The sequence below is a fragment of the Octodon degus genome, unplaced genomic scaffold, assembly GCF_000260255.1.
Source record: "Octodon degus isolate 3935 unplaced genomic scaffold, OctDeg1.0 scaffold00002, whole genome shotgun sequence".
In the NCBI taxonomy this organism is placed as follows: Eukaryota; Metazoa; Chordata; class Mammalia; order Rodentia; family Octodontidae; genus Octodon; species Octodon degus.
The window spans coordinates 11,240,759-11,250,002 of NW_004524578.1; positions in this window are offsets into that span (position 1 = coordinate 11,240,759).

Genomic DNA, 9,244 nt, shown 5'->3' on the forward strand with positions numbered 1-9,244 from the left:
CAAGCTTCCTTTCTTATTTCCACCCATCCTGAAATCAAATAATTTTTTGTGGGAGAAGTTCCATGTGAATAAAGACCAAATTCTCTACTCTGGCTTATTTCTGTAGTTAGAGTCATATGTTCTTCCATATAGTAGTCTGATTCTGGGTATCTCTGGGTTTGTTCGAGTAATCTATAGCACTGCTTCCAGCCAAAGCTTTAGGTGGCTCACAGGATACAATTACAACAACAGCAAAACCTTTAAAGGTACAAATGAAGCACTGATACCTGGAAGAAGGAACCTCTCAATGCACTATGTCGGGTCTGCTAGTGGAGCCACCAGCTAGGCAGAGAGCACCCTAGCGACCACCTGTGATATGTGTACAGATCTCTTGTCACAGCTCAACAGGAGTGCTGTCTCCAATAAATGAAGGCTTAGTAAGTTGCTAAAGTTCCATGCCTCAGGAGTCTGGGGACCATTGTGCTCTCCACACCAACTCATGTTCTCTGTGGACCAGCTGTGCCTCATATCCTCAAAGCAGCAAACAAAGACATCTGTCACCCAAGTCACAGCACAAGTGGCCAATACAAAGGTCCTTAGGGTTCTGCTGTTCACAGCCTTTAAAGTTACCAGGTAGGGACTGTGCACCCAAGGAAGTATCTTTTTGATTGAAATTTCAGGTTTCTTTTTCTTTCTTTCTTCTTCTTCTTTTTTTTTTTTTTTTTTTTTTTTTTTTTTTTTTGTGGTACTAGGGATTGAACTCAGGGCCCTGCACTTGCTAGGCAAGTGCTTATTCTACTGAGCTCTCTCCCTGGCCCTTCTTGTTGACTGAAACTTCAGAGGCATGCAGTTGGCATCACAACAATCATAGTATAATTATCAAACTTTTTGCTTTACATAATTACCTTCATATAAAAGATGGCTATGATTTTTGTAAATAGTAGTTGTCTAGGTCTTAGGAAATTTATTCTCACTGATTTTTTATGATTCTCTGATCATGATTTCTAGAACTTTGCAAAGTTTATACTGCAATCTTCATAATATTTGTGACTGATAATGTCCATAGCCTAGTTCAAATACTCATGAATTATAGTATGCTGCATATTTAAAAGAATAAGTAAGGTGTGATGATACACACTTCTAATCCCATTATTCTATGAGACTGAGGAAGACCACAAGTTCAAACCCAGGCTGGTCAATTTAATGACTCAGTGAAATCCTCACCAAATATTTGAAAAGGGCTAGGGATATAACTCAGTGCAAAGGTACTGAATTAAATCCACAGTGCAGAAAAAAAAATCAAAACAAAAAGAAGTATTTCAGTGTTCTCTCTCTATTTGGTTGCTGTCATTTAAATTTCTGTCTATTTTAGGTTCTAGCGTTGATGAAAATACCAGTTTCATCTATGGATACAATTTCCTAGGTGTTCATACCTGTGTGTGTATTATTTCTCCCCTCCTGTCTGACATACTTTGGATATAAATTATGATGGCTAATCTGCATCTTTTATGAATCATTATTACACAGCACCATGCCCCTGACCACTGCTATACTTTTTAAAATCTTCTTTACAGTCTTGAAAAAGCCTAGAAACTAGACCACGAGACCAGGACTTAAAAGCATGTTATTCTCTTACACTTAAGAGTACTATAACTTGAAGATATTTCAAGGTATGCTAGTGACATTTAAACAGCAAAACTAATTCTCTTCAAGTCCCTAGGCCACATCCCAATGTCATCACTGAGGTTGACAACACAGGCCTACAAAGCCTGTCCCAGGCTTTTTGCTGTTATTTCCAAAGGGCTCACTACTCTTCTCCATGGATCAAAGAAAACAGAGTGAGAACTCACTGCTGTTAAACATGCTACATTCCTAGTTAATCTGTATTTCCTGGGTTTACAAGGTACTGTACTACACGACCATAGCCTATAAACTCCTTAAATTCTCCACCAGAAACTGCAGTGTGCCTTAAATTTGAGTTTTAAAATGGAAATTAATTCCTGGTGCCAGGACATAATCTTTGAGGTCAAAGTTGACAGGACAGGAGAACTCTGCCCCACCCAATAGACTTTCCAGCTGGGTACAGATTCCTTTTCAGCAGGCCAAAGTCAGCAGAATTGGGAATCATAAACAGCGAGCCTGGAATGGTCCCCTCAACCTTAGGCAACTGAAATCTGGCAGGGAGAGGCTGACAGGCAATTCAAACAGCTCCCAACACATCTGTGCAATGAAGAAGGATCTAGCAGAGCTAGTCAGAGCCAGCAGGAGAGTTTAGATAGAAAAGGCTGGAAATCAGCCCCTTGGACCCAACATTACTAACACCACATGCTAAATGCCCAGGATAAGGCCTAACACCACGCCAGGTAGAGTACAAGAAGGGCAAGGTGACTAAGTGTCTCTGTGCCTTTAGAAAGCCTAAATTAATTTGGTTTGCAGGATAAGGGGAAGACAGAAAGAGGAAGGGACTATTTGGGACTTTGCTGTTGCCCTGAATTCCTCCAGTGCTTTATGTATTAGGAGTAGTATAAGCTTAATATTCAGTCAAATACATACAATCATGATTTTCAACTCACAGGCCCTTATTATGTGCAAATTAAAAATGACAGAGAAAAAAATGATTAATATTTAAACTGTTTGAATTTGAAAGAAAATTTTTAAGAAATAAGCTCAGGACTGTAATGACAACAAAAAGTAATAGACTTGAAATGGCTTGGGTGAAGAGAGTGAAAGCAGATCTTTGTAAACGTTTTCAAGGTTAATGCTGCAGAGAACCTGAGGTTAAAGAGAAAGACTGCAGTGGGTGCTGGGGTTCTAAGAGCAGGAAGCTAAATATCAGGAATGTTGTAAACTGTTTATTAAATAGAGCCATCATTAAACAGTAAAATGTGCCAACTTAATGATTAAAATAGTCTGAAGAGTAATTAATATTCAAAGTGCCTTGCTTCCTGATTATACTTTATACCCTCTAAGTCATCCGTGCTGTTTTATCGATGGCGTGGAAATGAGACGCCACCATGACCACCCTGTCTTCCTGGTGACGTCGGAACAACAGACTACAGTCAGCCTCAGTGACTGTTCCATGAAACTGGAAAAATCTAAAAATACAAGTTTGGTTTTTCACTTTGTTGGTTGTCTAGATGTAAGAAAATGGGTACGGGGAGAGTATTTAAATGCAGATTAAACCTGAAAGATGAAGGGCTGACCGAATAGCTCAGCAGATGAAAGCACTTGCAAGCAGGCACAGAAGCCGGGGGTTCAATCCCTGGGCCTACTGTGCTGGCCCCGCCCTTGGGGGCACGCTGAGACGGCAATTGAGACTGGGCGTGGTGGCGCACACCTGTAATCCCAGCTCTTGGGAGACTGTTAACAGGCGGATCACTATGAGTCCAATCTAGTAGTGAGACCTTGAACACCCTGTAGACCCTTTCCTAAGATACAAAAACAGAAAGAAACAAAACAAAACAAAAAACCCCCTGAAAGATGGAATCAAGAGATGGAGGGAGAAAGGAGGTAGAAGAGAAAGAATTAACATGTGCTATGTGCATGCGCCTACTCCGCATGATGGATGTAGCCACTAGGTTCTGAGCAGAGAGACTAATGAAAAACAAAAACAAAAGTATGTGTTGAGCCTGCAATGATACCTTGTGAGCTGCACGACGCATTAGGAGGATTTCTTCCTGGTATGTGAAAACTATTATTTGAATTAGCAAAAAAAAAATGAAAAAGTCAAATTTTGACTGTATGGTTTTCATTACTAACATAAACCATCATTCATCATGAAATTCCATTGGATTCATCAGTTTTAATTTAGGTCAGGTACGGATGCAAAAATTCAGGAAAAAGTCAATCATAGTATTCTAGGAGAGTCAATAGGAAATATGAAATTAACAATAAAGAATATTGCATATCTAAGCATTATTTATCAGTTATTTGCTTCATGTCATTTTACATGGATAAAATTTGTAATAAACATGTGCATGCATATATTAGTGCATTTTACCAGACCTGGTTATTAAATATTTACTAGAATACCACTGAGTAAAACCTATACAATATTTTAACAGTGAAATATGGTGGGGCGAATTCGGGAAACTTAATGAAAAAACTGTAGAAGTAAAACCTAAACCATAGCTGATATGCCTTGAGATTAGGCACATCAAGTCCCCTCAATAAACTAATTATAGGACCTCTGTGTGCTTGAAGGTGATTATGTAATAAAAGTTGAAAGTTTTAGTCAGTGAGAAATTAGAAGAAACCCAGGTCTTTGTTTCATTTCTTCTTACCTTATCTTTACACAAGAAGAACTGCATTGTGCTAACTCTATTAGTTAATAGTAGACCAAGAAACCTGCCAGCAGCTTTCTTCTGGAATCACCCCTTCTCTCCCTCACACAGGGCTCACTCACATCCACATTTTGGGAGAGAACAGAAAGCACAAAGCCCTGCTGCTCTGTGTGAACTGTACAGGGCACAATGCTAAGGTCCTGCCCTGTTCTCACTCTTTAGGGTGATAGTCAAGAGCTCTAAGATTGAAGGCAAATGCCCCAGCCTGGTTCTGCCAATTTTTATTTATTTATCACTATTTTTTTTAATCTTTCATTTATTTGTCACCAGGTCTAGCTATGCAGCTTGGACTTGTATTGATCTTCCTGTCTCAGCCTCAACAGCAATGGGATTACAGATGTGTGCCACCACATCTGGTTTTGGGGCCAGCATAGCCCACCAGGGGTGCCATGGCTGACACGGCATGTGTTGCCAAAGATCAAACCCAGGTACTTGCGCTTCCCAGCAGGCGCTTAGACCACTGTGCTATCTTCTGAGCCCAAGTCCTTCCAGTTCTTACAGGGCTTTACTTACTGTCAGCCTGGATGTCTCTTAAAAGGGCTTTTGGAAACTGAAGGTTCTAACATGCAGGACCTCCATTCCCCATGAGTGTCATGCAGCCAAATCCCCTGTGCCCTTTGACAGTAGGCTCAGCATTGCTTTGAGCTGTGGAGGTTCAAACTACCCAGCCTCCTTCTTCTCTCAGTGACAGAAAACAGCAATTAGACAAGAATAAAGGCACAGAAATTTATGCTTTTATGACTCAAGCAAGGACCTATGGATCCAAGGTTGACCCTGCTTTCCCTTTCTAATCTCACTGAGTTAGCCTGTAACTTACAGCAGGTAAGTATGAGAAATCAGCTTATAAAGAGAACGGGTTTATTTCGGTTCCCAGTGTGGGCACTTGCAGTCCACAGTTGGTTGATTCCCCTACTGTGGGGCCTGTGGTGAGGCAGAACCTCATGATGGGAGCTTACGGCACAAAACATGCACACATCGTGCAGTGGAGGGAGAGCGCAGCAGAGAAACAATGGGGAGGGCCCTAGGGCCTGTGTTTTCTGGTGTTCAATACTCAGGGCCTGGGATCTGAATCTGTCAATTAGCCATCAGCATGTAGGTGTACCCTTTGGCAGGCATCATCCAACCAGTTGGGATCTTTGCAGAGCTGCTCTTGAGGAGTTCATGTTCAAGAAACAAGCCATTTGGTATATGTGCATTATTTATACTGTATACATAAATAGTGAAAAGCAACAGGGGGAGAAGCAATTGTACTTAGAAAGATAGACTGTCCTGTCACGATCTGGGGTTTTTGCAAGGGAAACTAAAATATGGGACACATTTTACTTTATTTTATTTTATTATGTATTTAGTATGAGGTCTACCGGGTCTCACTACACAGATCAGACTTATAGTGAACCTCCTGTTTTCAGTCTCCCAAGTGCTGGAAATACAGGCATGTGCCACCATGCCCAGTCTCAGTCGCTATCTCAGTGCACCCTGGGGGTGGGGCTGGCAAGGCACACTGGGGCTTGAACCTGGGTTGCTCTGCCTGCCTAAGATAGTGCTTTAGTCCACTGAGCAATCTGGTTGGCCCATGGGACACATTTTGTAACATCAGTTTATAAGGAATCACCCAAGAATCATGTACAACAAGTACAGGGAATCTATCTACACACTAAATACTAAAGAATTCACCTAAGTGCCTGTACCCTACTTCAGGAATCTGTGCTGGAAAGGCCCAAAGGTCAGTGGTGGAACGAGGGAGTCAATGCCAGTGGGATGAAGGATCTGTGCTAGCAGGCTGAGGGATCTGCACTGGAGCCAGGAAGCAATGTTCAAGGTAAGAACCAAAGCTCCCCTAAAGGTACCACAGCCATCCTTAGCAACAGTGAGGACCTCAGATCCTCCAGCAATGAGGAAAGCTGAGTTCCCTTCTGGAAAGCCAATGCGACAAGCTTCTCCCTGAGGCTGAACAGTACACCATCTTCCCCTGCGGAGCGAGGAAGCGATGCTCAAGATGAGGACCGAAGCTCTCCCCAAAGTTCGTCAGGATAAACCAGCATGACCAGTTCCTTCAGCAGAAGAGCCCAAGAGGACTAGCAGCCTCCAGCAGCACCAACAGTTTCTGCAAACAGCATCCTTAACAGCATTTGGACAGCTTCTCCTGTTCTGCCTGTTATGCTGCCAACAACCCTCAGGTGGGCCTCCAGCACTCAATACCATGCTAGTTTAATTCAGCTGGGTGTAATACGTTGACCAACAGTTACAAATCCACTATACATGCTGATCTGTATTCTCCCCGGTTTTGGAATTTTAATATTATGGTTGTTTTATAGTAGCCTTTGAGTCTATGACCATTTAATGGAGGTACATAAGTTCTTCCACTTCCTCCTCCTCCATCTTGGGGAAAAAAAGGAAAGTTGAAATGTATGAATCAATGGTCAGGGCATTTATTGGACCAATGCAAGAGGATCTCTACCTAAAACAACAGTTTTAATTTCTTTGATCTCTTCTCTCTCTCTCTCTCTCTCTCTCTCTCTCTCTCTCTCTCTCTCCTTTATCTGATGCTTCTGCAAAATGAGACATGGGCATGTGTTTTAGCTACTCTCCTCAGTGATGAGAAAATACTCAAAGTTAAAGGAGAAAAGATTTATTTTGGCTCATACTTTGTAGAAGTTTCAGTCCATAGCTGGTGGCTCCAAGGCAAAGCAGTGTGGCAGAGGGGCATAGTAGAGCAGAAACCATCTTTGGCAGTGCAGAGCAGGCAGCAGCAAATCAGTGGCCTCCTTTTCCCTTTTATTCCATTTAAGCTACAAGTCTATTGATTGCTGTCAATCAATAGACACCAGGGTGGGCCTTCCCACTAATCACATGTAGAACTATGCTAAACCAATCGGTGGACTAATTAGGTTATCATACACTCATAATCCAAAATCATACCATAGGGGCTGGGGATTTGGCTCAGTGGTAGAAAGCTGGCCTAGCAAGCTTGAAGTTATGGGTTCGATCCTTGGCACCAAAAAAAATAAAATAAAGTCATACCCTAGATCCCAGCACCTTCAAAAAGCCCCACCTATGGGTGCATGAGGCTTTTGGGACCCATCTACATAAAAGCCACAGAGTACTTTACCTTAAGTTCATGTGCTTCTCTCCCTTCAAAGGATGAATTATCTGATTTACTGTACCTTGAAATAAGTTTCGAAGAACTCAGAACTAAGTCTATTTCTAATACCATCTATATAATGATGATTCAGTTAGGTAAAACTTTTCTGAAGAGTTGGAGAAAAGAAACTCAAAAAGTTCTCCACATTAATTTTTATTATTTGAACTTGCTTACTCTGTCACTAGCCAGAGAAAACGAAATACACCAATTCATTCACTAATGTGAACATTAGTTCTCTAATGTTTCTGTCCTCCTTCCCATACTAGAATGCACAGAGGGTTTAGAGGGCAGCATAGACTTTACAACTTGCTGGAGTCATTTAAGGCAACAATTTCCTCTCTGCTGAGTAAATGATACAGGATTAGAGCCTAAGACCATCACTGGCTCTTGGTGGTCCATGAGATATACAAAAGCACTGCTTCGGATTGGAGAACACCTGTTCTACTATAAGTGGTATGATAAGTAGTGTGAGAAGTAGATGAATTTGAAACTTACAGGTGGAAGAGTTAAGAGATACATAGAGAAGTAGAGCTAGAACTCATATTTAAAAACTCAATGAGGTAGTCTCAAAATAATTAAAAGGAACTGCTTCATAATTATTTAAAAATTAAATAAAAAAATAAAAGATCAATGCCTGAAATGTACTTAATCCTACCACTTCCTAATATGCTCAATTCCCTTTCCTATTTTAGGTCATTTAAACTATTTTTTCTCTTTTATTACTTGGACCATCTTTATTGATGCTCAGCATAATGGGACACTAAGGTTTAGACAAATATGTCACTATTCAGCTCCGTAAGGAAGAGTAAACATTTGCCGGGCCTCATTGCAAGTGTTTCTGCTCCTAGTGCCTTTCCAATTCCTGGCCAGCTCTCAACCACTTCACTGGAGAATATGTAAGTAACATCCCCCAATTCCAAAATTCCTCTCTCATTAAGTCTTCCTGACCTATACTCTACAGTCCCTGTACCTATTGTCCAAATAATCATTTAATTTCCTTTTGGCATAGGAAGGAAAAAAAAAAAAGAAACAGGAGGGAATAGGTGAAAAGGTTTAGCCAGATGTATTTTTTGACAATTATCAGAAACATTTCAACAGTACAAGTCTACTCCTTTCCTGTTAATGAATACTAGTTGATGATGTATATTAGTTGTATTTTTCTGACATGTGTTTTTAATAGTACTGATGATGACATGGAAACCCCCCAAAGTTGATAGCAAGCAGAAAAAAACACTAATGCTGACCAGGATTTTCTCCTCCCTAAAGCCAGAGAATGCATTTTTAAGACGACCCAGGGTCAGTCTCCATCATCAAAATCTTGCTATTCTGAATTCTATTCTGCTGAGAAAATTTACTTAAAGAACAGAGAATGATTCACATAGAAAAACTCTACCGTGGGTCCCCTTTACTATTGGTTGCAACCAAAAGAACAGAAATGATCTTACTTGTACTTGAACACTTTCCCGCTACTTGCTGTTCCCACCACACTAAACTGTTCAGTGTCTACTTCCGGAAGCCATTATTCTCCTCACAGATGAAACATTTTGTCAGCTATGATTTTAAAAAATGGCCATGTTAAGAGAGGTGACTTGGTTATGTGGGAAGTCAAAGGGGCAATTTCCAGAAGGAGTGACTCTGAACAAAGTCGGGCTCTTTCCATGATCTTAGAATAAGTGACCGTTAGTGTTTCACTCTAACTCGTCCTTCAATTTTTCTCCTTCTGGACTCACCCATTCGGTAAGCCGTAACTGTAGTCTGCTATGTTCTACTGCTGTAGCAC